The following is a 14,269-nucleotide window of genomic DNA, read 5'->3' on the forward strand; positions in this document are numbered from 1 at the left end:
TGAGAATACCACATTGGTATGAATGCAGCATCAGGAAGAAATGCTCTGGGACCAGTATAAATAGTATAAGTATAAATAGTATAAGTAGTATAAATCAGGTGCCATCACTTAATAACTTAATAACTTAATAACGTGTGCAATCTTGAGCAAGTCAACTGACACTTTTCTAGGGATATTGTGAGTTGTGGGCAAGTTAATGTAGATATGGCCCCTGAATATACCCTAGCTCTTTGAAATACTAGCTTGTAAGTTCTGTATGAATATTTGCTAGTATTACTGTTACTGAGGACACTGCTCATGTCATTATTGTGACCTAAGTGGGATCACTTGAAGGAGACAGGGAATGAAATCAGACACTTGGACATATTGGAATGATAAATGACTATTAGAGCCTTATTAGTGGAATAGATGACAATACTGGATACACATATATTCATACACACACACAAGCACCTACACACACATGCACACATACTTGTTAATAGTAGGATTCTTAACATTGGTCTATGGAGATATTAAAAGCATGTGTAAGACTCATCTTAAAAATTTTGATGCATGTTCTCTGATTTTGGTGATGTCATTCTTTTTTGTTTGTTTGTTTGTTCGTTTTTTGAGAATGGGATTTTCTGTATAGCCCTGGTTGTCCTGGAACTCATTCCATAGACCAGGCTGGCCTCAAACTCAGAAATCTGCCTGCCTTTGCCTCCCAAATGCTGGGATTAAAGGTGTGTGCCACAACTGCCCGGCTTAGTAATGTCATTCTTAAATGTTTAGACCAAAAGATGCTATTTAGGTTTCATTATATAACATTTTTACTCTTTAGAGTTGGAAACCCAGAATTCTTTTCCACACAGTAATCTGCTCATGTTGCCTCTGCTTCTTTTCAACTTTTAAACCTTAATTGGTTGTTTTATTTATTTACATTTCAAATGTTTCCTCCTCCCAGTCTCCCCTCTGCAACCTTCCAATCCCAGCCCCACTCCCCTTTACCCCTAAGAAGGTGCTCTCCCACTCACCTACCCACTCCTGCCTCACTCCTCCAACATCCCCCTATAGTGGGGCAACAAATCTCTATAGGACCAAGGGTCTCTCCTCCCATTGATACCAGGTAAGGCCATCCTCTACTACATATGCAGCTGGAGCCATGGGGCCCCAATGTGTACTCTTTGGTTGGTGGTTTAGTCCATGAAAGCTCTGAGGGTGGGTGGGGGATCAGGTTTGGTGATATTGCTGTTCTTCCTATTGGGTTGCAATCCCCTTCAACTCCTTCCATTCTTCTCTTAACTTTCCCATGAGGGTCCCCAGCCTCAATCTGATGGTTGGCTGTGAATATCTGCATCTGTCAGATGCTGTCAGAGCCTCTCAGAGGACAGCAAATAAAGTGTTCAGATACTTTTTCTTATTCACTCTACAGAATAGCTATACCCATGCATACACCCAGGGACACACCCAGACATATATAAGCACAAAGATATTCACAAAGAAGGAAATATCCACACATACCCCAGTAGCATAGCTTATAGGTTATATAGGTTAAATACATTATACCTGTGGAAAGAATAGCTCTAGGAAAAGAATAGATTTTTTCTAGTCTAATTTTCTCACAGAGCAGAGGAGAACAATGAGCCAAGATTAAGTGATTTGCCTGGGATAATACCAGCATTTGTTTCCCTATCATGTTTTGAAAGCACAGTTCAGCTGGAATAAAAAAAAAATCATCACTGAAAACATAGAATCTCTGTCTAAAGTATCAACAGAACTGAAAAAAAAACCCACAGTAATTAGAATATAAACACATACCAATGTATTTACTAACATGTATAATAATTGTAAACAAACAATGGAACTTGCCAGAAAAGATCACTATACACTTTCTTTCTAATTTCACACCTTTATATATGAAGTGTAATACAGCAATTGTGTGTTGTATTTACGTTTTCAGGCTGTCAATTGTTTCTATATTTAGTATTTCGTTTAGGATAATATGCCATTGGGAACAAAAGGGGGGACAAGATTTATTCAGACAGTGCTTCTGAGACTTGCTAAAAACTTGGTATATTTGGGGGGAAACAGGTAGCATTGCTTAGCTTTTTCTTAAATTATGTGTGCTTAATTTTATCACATCCTTAAAAATTCTTAAATTACAAAAGTGTTTTCAGCAACAGTGATACAGTCCTTCTTTTACACACAGAACAGCGCCTCTGATTTTAAGAACCAAATGATTATTACTAATGACTATCTAGCCAATGTAGAAATAAAGCAAAATCATACTTGAATAGCAAAAAAAAAAAAACAAAAAAAAACAAAAAACGAAGATAATAAAAAAGACAAGACTTATCTAGTTCTATGTTCCAAGGAAGGAAAACTTACATCCATTAAAACAAGTGCTTGTATTTCTGTTTCCATTTACTGCCCCAGGGATGAAGGTAACACATTCTCAAAGGATTTCAAGTATTTAAAACTTGAACTGGATGGTCAGGAAGTGGGACTCAATTTTTCTTTGTAAAGATCCAACTTCCAGGATGTATGAAGTGAACTGGATGACATAAGGAGATGAATTACTAACTTAGAAAAGTACAAATTAATGTCCACTTCTCCGGCTTAAAGCAAAATCACACATAGAATAATATACTTTAAGAGCACTCATCTTTGGTAACTTTTTAAAATGAGTTTGAAGAGAATCATTACTTACTGCTCTTCAGCAGCCTTCACAAGTGATTAATTGGTAGGGATATCTCCATAATTCTCAAAAACGTCCTAAAATACAAACCCCACACAGAGAGAAATGTTACCTGTTTCTTGCTGTGTTCAGCCACAATTCTAAAACATATATTTCACACATAGTTCAAGAAATTGAGGCGTGACCTGTTCTTTGTGATCCGTTCTTAAGGTTAATTTCTAAAGTGTGAGGCAAAAGGGATGGACGGAAGGCGTGATGACATATATGTGTGAGAAAACTATTTGAAATAAAACGACTTTGGTGAAGTCAATGCACCAACTCATTTACATTCTCTGAGTTATTTTTATATTTCTTTTTATAATGTGAAGATGAATATTGTCATTTTTTCATAGTGAATTTACCTTTTATTTCTATTTTATTAGAAAAGACTGAAGTTAAAAACTAAAATGAAATTAGACTTGAAGTTTTTGTCCTTCCTTCGTTCTGTCATCCCTTCCTTCGTTCCTTCCTTTCTTCCCTCCCTCTCTCTCTCCCTTCCTCCCTTTCTACCTCCTTCATCTCTCCCTTCCCGCCTTTTTGTTTTTCTGCTTCTGTTTTAAGGCATCTGACACTGTAGCCCTGTATGCTTTGGAACTCAGAATAGACTATAGGCTGGCTGAGGATTTATGTTCTTCGTGCCTCGCCTTCGCAAGTACAGAGTCACAGGAATGTCCAGCTTTCCATTAGTTTCTGAAAAGGGGACAATAAATTCCAAACATACATAAAACTTAAAAATTTTTTTTCAGGTAAACTACAAATTATTTTCTTAAATTACAAATGCCTGATGATTCCTTTGAGACCCAACTCACCAATAGAATCAAAATTAATCAGAGAGATATTACAAAGTAATTATAATTTTAAGGTGCATTTAATAGCTGGTTTGTCTTATGCAAAAAAAAAAAATGTAAAATTGCAGCGGGGTGGGGATAGAGGGATGGGTACCTAGAAAATTTCCAGTCACTTGAGAGCATGTTACTTGAAAAATCTGAAGCCAGATGGAAAATTATTTGCTCCATAGCACAAGACTCAGGAGACTCATCAAAGGCTAAAAGTTCTGCACAGCACACATCACATTATAGATTCTCAGATTTTAAAATACTGACTTGTGATGATGTGCTGATAATACTAGCAAACATTGTGAGTAAATACATATATCTTATATATTATTTATATCATATATTATATATATTAAATACACAGCTAGATAGAAATAGATAGATAGATAGATAGATAGATAGATAGATAGATAGATAGATAGATAATTACTAATAAGCAAGATAGTGATATTGGAATGTTTTTCTCAGCTCCAGATGGGAACCCTTACATGGTAGCTATGGTTTCTGTAACTCTTTCTAAAAATCCATAAAGTGATTATAATTGATTCTGTCCTCTTGCCCCAGATTAGGGCAATTAACAGTGCATTCTTTCTGAACGGGATGCCCTGCTTTATCGTCTTCGGCTTTGTTGGGGTAATAATAACGGATGCTGTTTAAGCTCATAAAGATGTTTGCAGTGTTCGAATTGTCCCAGATACATTATTGACTGGATGGATGCCTGAGAACCTCCCTGTGGGCTGTCACAAAACCTGCAAAGCAGGCAGAGAGGAGCCCGTAGATGGCAAAGTACCATCTGGTGTCACTGACTGTCCCCAGGTATACATTAAAACATTCTCTCATCAAACTGAAGGCAAAAGTCTAGTTTATTGGAATGTAAATTATAACTGAAGCTCCATACATACAATACATACAATATAAGATTGTGAGGAATTGTATTTAACTTAGCAGATAAAATAGAAATGCTACAAAAATAATTGCTAAAACATATGTGTGTCCCACTGGATAATATAGAGATGGAAATTTAACTAAAATCTGTGCTATGTTCAGCTGAAAATAAGCCCTTCCATGACATTTGCTGTTTTGTTACACTTAAACCAGGTTTAAAAAGTAAATTAACCGAGAGGCAATTTTAAAAAATGATAATTCGCTGTGTGAGGTATTTTTAATCATATATACATATATTCATAAACACAAAACACATGTACATATTAGCTTTCTTCTACTATTATGCTATTTCATTGGTATAGTCAGATATTTTGTGTATTTTTGTCTAAATAAATATGAGGACTTCTCTACATGATAAAAATAGAGGCTAGAATAAATATTCAAGTTCCTAAGGTGAGAATGTGACTTTAAATAAATCACCACAATTGAGGGACATATGCAATTTTTATTTAAATTTCTTTATTCTCGTTCTTGTCTGAATTTGTCTCACAGTCACACCCATACACATTCATAGTTAAACACTGGGCACATACAAAAGCGCGTTTGCAAGCCCAAACCCGGTCCTTTTGCTATTTCTGAGATTGCATCAGGAACTTCTGTGGGGCTTCATAATAGACATTGCCCTGCATGAATTTTGTCTAGTGAAAGGAAATTCAGAAAGTAGCATTTTTTTCTAGAGACAGTAAAATGCTAAGATTCAGTATTGTTCACAGAACAGAGAAGTCATCAGACGAAAAGCTGCTATGGGAGAAGACACTGAGCATTGCCGGAATCATGATGCAGCTACCCACAGATGGATGAATGGATTTCTCAGCACCCTGCAATGTCTAGAGAGGGTTCCCTCTGGTCACTGCCCACTGTGTCTGGCAGAGTTCTCAAGAGTATATTATTGTAAGGTTCTGAGGACTTTGATCTCACCATCAATGGCTGTTGTGACAACACCACTGCTCCTAGGTCTTCATCTTTGCTGTTAGGGAGTGCTACAGAGGCCACTCAGCAAGCCTTCTGAGGAGGCCACTGTCACTATGTGGCAAATATTTCATTTTGACAACTGTGCTGAGGGTTAATTTGGTGGTTCAAAAACTGCTCCGTATGCATAGCTTGCAGAATAAAGACCTGGAATGTTACAATGTGCTTGTATTTGTTAGGACATACCAGCCACTGTGTATAACCAGCCTGATTAATCGTACGTACATTTCTATGACATCCAGCACACTCTATTATGATAGTTAAGATGCCATTCCTTTTAAATGGTCATTTAGGTGGCTGCCTATGTTAATATGCAGCCACATGATACCTTCCAGAAGGTTTTGAAAATTAGACTAACTCATGTTAAAATGACATTTTTTTCAATAGTTTCTTTCTAATTCAGAATTAATTTTCTAAGAACAGCTTTTTGCCTGCTCATAAAATGAATTTCCTAATGAGAAAGAGATGATTTTTAACCTTGAGTTTGCTGCCCAGAAATCTCTAAAATCCCACTCATACGAGAATGTAGGGGGATAAAAAAAATCAGAAAATCTTGGAAATGATATTATGGAAACATAAAGATTTACCATTGAACTTGAGATACTAAAAAATACACCCAAAACAGTGACTCCTCATTTCCTTCACAGGGCAGCTTGTATAGGGATATAACATGTTACTTAGCCCCGGAAAATCACTGAACAAGGCTAATATCATTTTTAACACTTACAGGGACAGATCTCAGAGAATTTAAACAGTATTTTGGTGGGAAAGCTAAGAATTCAACTGGGCCCTTATGGCAGAGTCCAAGTTAGCTCCACAAGTTTTCTCTGGAGCTCTGTTAACTATCTACAGTGATTGTCAAGTCCAGGCCAGCAGTTAATTCAAAATTTCCATAAATTTCCAGAGTCAATATTGCCTCAAGAGATTCATGAGCCAAATTATCAGAATATGAATTCCTTTGTCTGTGTGATTTCTCAAAGGCAAGTCTATAGAAAGAACTTGTGAGTTTGGACACCATACCTCCCTCGTCCTAGGATCCTTAAGGAGTATTTGAGAGTATAAGGGGTCCAGTAGAAACTGCAAAAATCAATTCTGAGAGGAACCTCCCAGAAGCAATGTTGAGGATTCTGTGCCTTCTGTTGATGGTTGTTGTGTCAGATATATTGAGGAGCTTATGGTATTGTTATGAAATTAATGCATTTCCTCCCTGAGATGTATATGTTATAATTCTAAGTGCCACTGATGTAATATTAGGTTGGTCCTTTGGGACAGAGATTAGGACTGGACAGCTAAGCCTGTATGAATAGGATTAGTGCCCTTATAAAAGAGGCCTGATAGAGTGTCCTTACCCCATATACCAGCTAAACACATACGGAGAATGCACTGGCTACTAATAACAAAGCTGGTCTTTATCAGACCCTGGACTTTAATCTTTGATTTCTCAGATTATAGAACTGATAAAATTTCTGTTGTCTATAAATAGACAAGTCAGTTTGTGTTATTTATGACAGCCAAGAGGGTCAAGATCGATGTTTATCAAAGAGCTGAGTTCAAGCATCAAATTAAAAAATATATATATCCTCAAATAGAAAATGACAATAATGCAATCTACTAAATCATGTCGTAAACATATAGAGTACAACCTTGTCACTATGTGACAATCTTTTGATTGAAGATTTTTTCTTCTAACTAACACACACATGCACGTACACATATAAAAGTTATGTGATAATTCTTCCTTTTTCTTTATAATATTTATGTGCTATGTAACTAATCCATACACATTAGGTAACTTATAATTATTATTTTAAATTATTGTCAGCTTATACCCCCTTGTTTAGATAAATTTCATCTATTGTGAGTCTTATTTACTTTGGGGGGTTGCAAATTTAAAAAAATCACAAAAGCATATATTTCTGAAAAAATACAAGTATTTCCTGTTTGGAGATTATATAGTTAATCCATAAGAAATCATCAATACATAGCAGATGACATTGTAATTGTCTATTATCTTCAACTTTTAATATTTGAGAATTGTGTGGATCTTATTTTTAGGCTTATTTTCTGGATATACTCTACCACGGTGCTTTTCGTTTAAGCCTAGGACAGATTTGTTTGTGAAAGCTATGCACCTTGGAAACAGAGGCTGGTAATGAAATCTGCGACACAGTATTAGCTATGGTGTTGTAAATGGCAGTGCCGTAAACCTACTTTACAAAGACCCATCTAATGGAACTACGTAAGAAAGGGCCCAAAGCTTCAAAAGGCTTAACTTATCCCATTTGATTTTATCTGCGATACATTTAGCCGAAGATAAGACAAGAGCAAGCTAATGACCTCCTTTTTTATATATCTAATTTTCAGTTATGGTTCAGTATTATCATACACACTTCTAAATGAGCCATATTCTTCACAGCTAATTGGTGGGGCCAGTGAAGTGGATCAGCATGCTACAGTACTTTGTCTTATTCCCAGTTTGAGTCCTTACTGGGTATTTAAGCTGACAATGTGTATGCGGCAAGCCTCCAGATTTCAGCTGTGCTGGCAGCGAAGGCCACTCTGAGAGATGGGCAGCATGGCTTCTGTGTGTGCCATTCATCAGAGCCAGCACTAAAGGGAGCCGAGTGTGGGTTTCAACCTTCTGTACCTGGTGTGGACTGCCTTCATGCTGAGGTGTGTTGGGGGAGTGAGGTCTGAGTCTGGTGTATTGTCAAGGTGGTGGACTCTGAATTGGGTACCTTGTCAAAGAATGAAAGCGGTTTTTAGTTTTTCTTTTGTGATTGTTTTGTAAAGGCTCTTTTTTTTCACAAAACTGTATCTTGAGTAACCTCACACACACACACACAAGTTTCTTCTTTCAAATTTTGGAATGGCATATTAAGGTCTCTTTATATTAAGAGTTTTAAATCTTAGAACAGAATTCTTCACTCATGGCTCTGTATATAAATTAAGGTTTCCAAATGAAAAATCTTTAAGCGTTTCGAGTTTGAGTCAGAGTTGGCTTATTTTAAACAAGTCTTTCAATCATGTGGAGTCATAAAAAAGATTCTATTTATTATTATTATTCATTGTATTCATTTGTTACATTCATTCATTGCTTATATATTTTAAAATGAATTCATTGTTGATCAACACTGAAGAGCTCGGCTCACCCACTGTGCTCAGGCACCAACACAATATGAATGTATTAACTATACTAATTATCTCTTCATGCCAATTTCAAGTGTTAATGTTTTCCATATTACCTACCTAGGATGCTTTCCGTAATTGAAAATGGACATTAAAATATCTAAAGTTCCCAAGTGGAAAAACAAATCTCTTCTTTTGTTTCTTGTCATCAAATACATTTTAGTTAGTTTGTTCTCTAAAAGAACTAAAAAAATTTAAGTGATACTAAGAAGAAGAAAAAGAAAAAGAAAAAGAAAAAGAAAAAGAAAAAGAAAAAGAAAAAAAAGCTTATTTCCCCTGTACTTTCAGTCCATCTAATATAAATTAGACATGTGATGGATAATAGTCACCAGATATCCTTCCTTTGCTGTTAATATCTCAACTGTATACAGAAGCATTGCTGTTTCTCACTTTAAAAACTTAATTGTATATATAGATCTGGTAGTGTGTACCAGGTTAACACGTTGTTTAAACCTGCCGTTATTTCAATGGCTATTACCACACTTAAAATAAATTAGGAAAATGTATGAGCTAAAATTAAAAGTTTGTTCTGATTTAAATTTATATAAACAGAATATCCATGATACCATTTCCAATCACTAGGATCCGTTAAAAATTGGATCCACATTTTCATTTATCAACAAATTAATTACTTTGTTGACTAAAAACTTTTGTGTACTGCTTAAAATTAGCTAATGAAAAATACTTTATTTTATTTGTGGTAATACTTCAAATTTCTTCCCATGAAAAGAGATTTTGGGGCTTTAAGATAGGTTATGTTGTTTCTGTTTTCTTCAATGTACTAAATAATCCTGGTAGAAAAACTATCGGATTTTTAATTTTCATAACTCTGTATCAATATTTAACAGACATAGGTAATCATTTCTGTTACAGCTAGCTTGGCCTTACATGAAATTAGACAGGGTAGGAAATTACTTTCATTACTGACTCTTTCCCTTATCCTTTTCAAAGAAGAAGGAATTAATTTGTCTGTTAGGCTACATGTAAAAAAATTAGTTCTGATCTTTATATAGTTGTGTAATTTAAATTAGTACCTGATTCTCTAAAGTCCACAATTTAGGACAGAACAGAATCTACTGCAGCAGCTAATTAAACACTTACTGTAAGGTTAAGTTTTTCATTAAATCAATAGGCCCCCAGTGTCAGTTACGAAGCCCTAATTACTATGCAGTAAATTTAGATTGAATTTGAATTAAGGACTGATTTCAATCTAACCGCAGCATGTAAATATTGTAAATTACTAGAATTACAGTTCAATAAAATTGAATGGATTTCACTTTAGATAAACCAAATGCAAATGAGAAGAAAAAGACCAGATGAAATTCCTCCAAACATCGTGCCAAGGAGCCTTACACATCGAATACACGATACTGTTTTGGCAACAAGCGTGCCACAGCTCAATAATTCCACCTCCCCTTACTGTAGCATGTTTTAATATTTGATTATCTATAGTAAAAATGAATAAGTTTAATCTCTCCCGAGTGATCAAGTAAAATGATGGTTAATGTGGCCGCTCACTGGGTTGCTTTAGTTTGATGACTGTATTATTGTGCTAAAGCACAGTGTGATATCAGGTTATCAGGATATAACTAGCTGGGATAAAACACATCCACACAGGCACCCACACCAGGGCTGAGAGGCACAAAACAAGCCATGTTTTAAGCACCAGTCACATCCTTTTCAAGTTAAGAAAAAAGAGTGACGGATAAGAATGTGCCAACACCAACTCAGTAATTTAAACACATAAAATTGAAAGTAGTTGGAAGCTTGTAGCCATTAATTTTTTTTTTTTTTGTATGAAAGTACTCTATGTAGAGAATGTCGACATTTTTAAAAACGGAAATCAAGAGGTCAGGACAAGCTTTGGCACAATTCCATGCCGATCGCCTTTTGGTTAGGTTTGATAAAGAAAGCCTTGCAAGGTGTAGCAATCACCTTTGAAATAGAAAATTTTGATAAAATGTATAACATGGGTGATACTTGTGTGACACCTCTCTTTTCTTATCTCTGTTGGCATTTGGTGGCAGAAGAATTAAATCAATAATCAGATGATAGAATCAGACTTTTTTTAAAAAAATGTAGCTCTAGAGGCAATAAAAGTATATCCCACATGTTTTGTTGTTAAATTCTCTCTATATGTGGTGAAATTAAAAAAAAAAACTCTTACAAAGATCTGTAGGTGAGTCTGAATGAATTCCACCTCATGAAATCTAGGGATTTAATTCACAAAACAAGCATTTTTTTTAACTGTTTTTCTGACGAGGTTTAGCTGATTAGTGTCATAGGGTGACCATAGTATTTATACTGTCACATAATAAAATTGTGCTTTTGATTACATGGAACGTCACAGCAGTCTTGAATGCTAAAACTAGTAATTAAAAATACACTGAAAAAGAAAAAGCAACATTAACTAGTAAGAAAGAAACAGTTTCTGGAAAATATAGTCTAAAAGAACCAGAGAGATGTTTGTCCAAGGTCAGTCTATCAATGAAAATTGAATCCTTTGAGGATAAAGACAAAAATTATCTTTACATGAAGAAGAATTTGAGATTAGCATACAAATTTAGTTTCATATTTTTGTAAAAGTCTGTCTGAGAAGCTCAATAATACAAAGCTCGATCTGTTTGGCCATGAGGATACCCTGTGGTGCTCTCTTGTACGAGGTGAATTTTCAAACCTTATGTATTTCGAACCTTATCTACTCCTTTAGATCTCAGTCAATGGAGGGGAATAGAAAGAATCATAAATTGAACACACATAAAATAAAATGCTAGTGAAACATAGGCACAGATATTATGTTCCAGATCTTCAAGCAAGAACATGATGAAGAGAAACAAACGACAAAAGACGAGGATATCTTTCACAAGAGAGCTAAAGAGAGAGGTTTTCTGTACAGTCATCAACATAGCAACTATGTAACTCTTCTTTTTAAGTGAAAAAAATATGGATATATGCAGGTCTATATCTATCATGTTGAAACTTACAGTATGAAGCAACCACACATCCCTACATCCAAGGTGTGGCTTAAAGCCTGACTTCTGTTATAGTCATCTCTACTAGTTTCTATACAAGCTGAAAGATGACCATAAACTTATTTACCGGATATTCCTAAACATCGATGGATTAAGTGACAGGATCATTAATCTTCATAAACTCACTTACATTCAAGGAGCAGAGGCTGGCATTTATTTTATCTATCATATTTCCCTAACATGGAAAAGAGTTGACTGAGTTGAATCTCCTAAGGAGACTTGATATCAGTCAATACTTTCTAGCTGTTTTAATCTTATGTGGGCTTGGTCACTTTTCTTTGAAGACTGACATCATAGCAAAGTAGACAATATTAAACATGCTGTTGCCTATGTCAATGATCCCATGGCCAAAGCATTGCTAGGAGGGATCTATTTACTAGACATCTGTACATCTTGAAGGAACAATACATGAACAGTTTACAGCGCATAGTCATACAAGTCTCATTGCTCTAGATAGTACTATCTGAACACGTTTTTAAAATTTGGCTGCCTCAAAGAAGAAATACTGTCCTTCCTGAATTTCTTTAAGAATGCAACATAAAACTTTCAAGAAATCCTCTCTATATTGTCACATCAAGCCATCTATTGAAAACAGAGGCCAGGTCAGATGTGCATTTTATTATCCCTGTGTTATCTTTGAGAACAGCTCAAGGTTTGTTCTTTGGAAATTTCAGTAAACTGTGTTGTTTTTGATATTTAAGTGAAAATTTACCAAAATAAATCACAGGAAGAGAAAAGCCAGTTTCCTTCTGGGTTATGGCATAAGTCATATTTGTAAATTCTTAAATGTTTCCCTGAGGCATTCATGCTTTTACTCAGATGTCTAATTTTGACTACTTGTAGAGAATTTTTTAAGGCTAGATTCACTGTAGCAGTTTCATGGCAAATAACTGTTACCATATGAAAAATTTCCAATTTTGAAGATTATATGCATTTATATGCAATATGTTCATAATATATTTCTTCTTTATATACTATGTATAGTAAATTATGTACTGTAAAATTATAAAGCAAATATATATATATAGTTTTATTTGTAGATCTGTAGTATATATCTTCATAGTGATTCTCATACAAATATAGTATACAGGAATCTATATATAATTACAAAACTATGTATCTCTATCTCCATATAGCTACATGAAGTTTCCACTTAATTTATAATCTTACACTAAAATGTTTGAGGGTTCTTTGTACATATGTTAATTTTGGCAGAAATAAATTAAAAGCCTTCCACTTAAATAATGTAGCCAATTTATTAATAGTAGATGTCTATTCTAGAATGATTCTAAGAACTGCCAAAGCATCATCCAAATAAAAACTGAATTTTATGTGGAATTAAGATCAACTGACGGCAGGCACCAGTGAAAGGTTAAATCATCCTGCGTTTAATAGTTGATTTCTAAATTTGTCCAATGCAGTTTGTTTAAAATGTAGGTCTTACCATTATATACAAAGGGAAAGAGAAGTACAAGACTTATCCTGTCTCTTTCTCATGATTTTTTGTGACCTTCTCAATAGGTAAATTACTTTTTGGTTGAACTCTCAGTGCATCATACATATATACCTACATGGTAGTGCATACCTTAAATCCCAGCAACATTTAAGAGGCTGAGAGTGGAACACAGTGAGTTAGAGACCAGTCTGGGCTATGTAGCAAGTCTGTGGTTAACATAAAATAAAATACAGAACCAGAAGAGAAGCATAAGAACAAATCAACAGAACAGCAACCCTGATGAAAGCAGATTGCTATTATAAATAATAAACACAGAAAACAAAGTCAACAAACATATGGGGCAGGTGCCTGGGCAAGTTAGCAGTAATTGATTTTGCTTTCTATGTAAAATAACTCTCGCAAAGTCATAGCTGGGCCTGCAGGAATTTCAAAATTAGGTCTAAATTGATTTTCTTTGTATGAACAAAACTGATGTTTATAAAATTAAAATGTTATTAGTTATTGCAATTACTGAGTACAGTTTCAAACCCGCAGTGACACTGAGCTCGGGTTTCTACAAAGCACATCAGAAATTCATTCAGCTTCGCATTCACCCAGGAGATGTTCTAATTATTCCCATACCATAGCTGAAGGGACCACACTTGCATCCTGAAATGTAATTTGTCGCACCTAGACTACCCTGTCATAAGCATAGAAACTATAGGAAGAAAACATGTCAAATGACATCTTTTCAGCATTTACAAAGTAGGGCTAAAGATGATGCTACAAATCCTATTAATTATTTTTCATGGAATTACGCTTCTATTTATTTATTTATTTATTTTGGCAAGGTGTAATCAAGCACGGGGACTTTTATTTTTATTTTAAGAGAAGGGAAGCTAGAAAAGGCAGGCTGGTACTATAATGACTTTTTATTTGAAAGGAATCTTTTATTTCCTTCTGGCAGAGATCGCAGGGTTTCTCTCTAACATCCTGTCCCCAGTTTGCAGAGCCATAGAATGTGTGGGTAATTTGTTATTTGCTTTGTGATGCATAGTCAGTTGGAGCGTGGGGTTCTGGGAGAGAAATCTTCCTCCTCAGAAGCCCAACCTTTAGTGCTACCTCTACCACGGCCAATATCACC

At 35.1% G+C, this 14,269-nt stretch overlaps 1 protein-coding gene across 1 annotated transcript in view; it reads right to left on the bottom strand.

Annotated features, from left to right (window-relative positions):
- Tenm3 (teneurin transmembrane protein 3) overlaps positions 1-14,269 on the bottom strand; it is a 1,292,348-nt gene that overhangs the window by 1,249,131 nt on the left and 28,948 nt on the right. The gene's annotated exons all lie outside the window — the stretch shown is intronic.

The sequence above is a fragment of the Mus caroli genome, chromosome 8 (genome assembly GCF_900094665.2).
Source record: "Mus caroli chromosome 8, CAROLI_EIJ_v1.1, whole genome shotgun sequence".
In the NCBI taxonomy this organism is placed as follows: domain Eukaryota; kingdom Metazoa; phylum Chordata; class Mammalia; order Rodentia; family Muridae; genus Mus; species Mus caroli.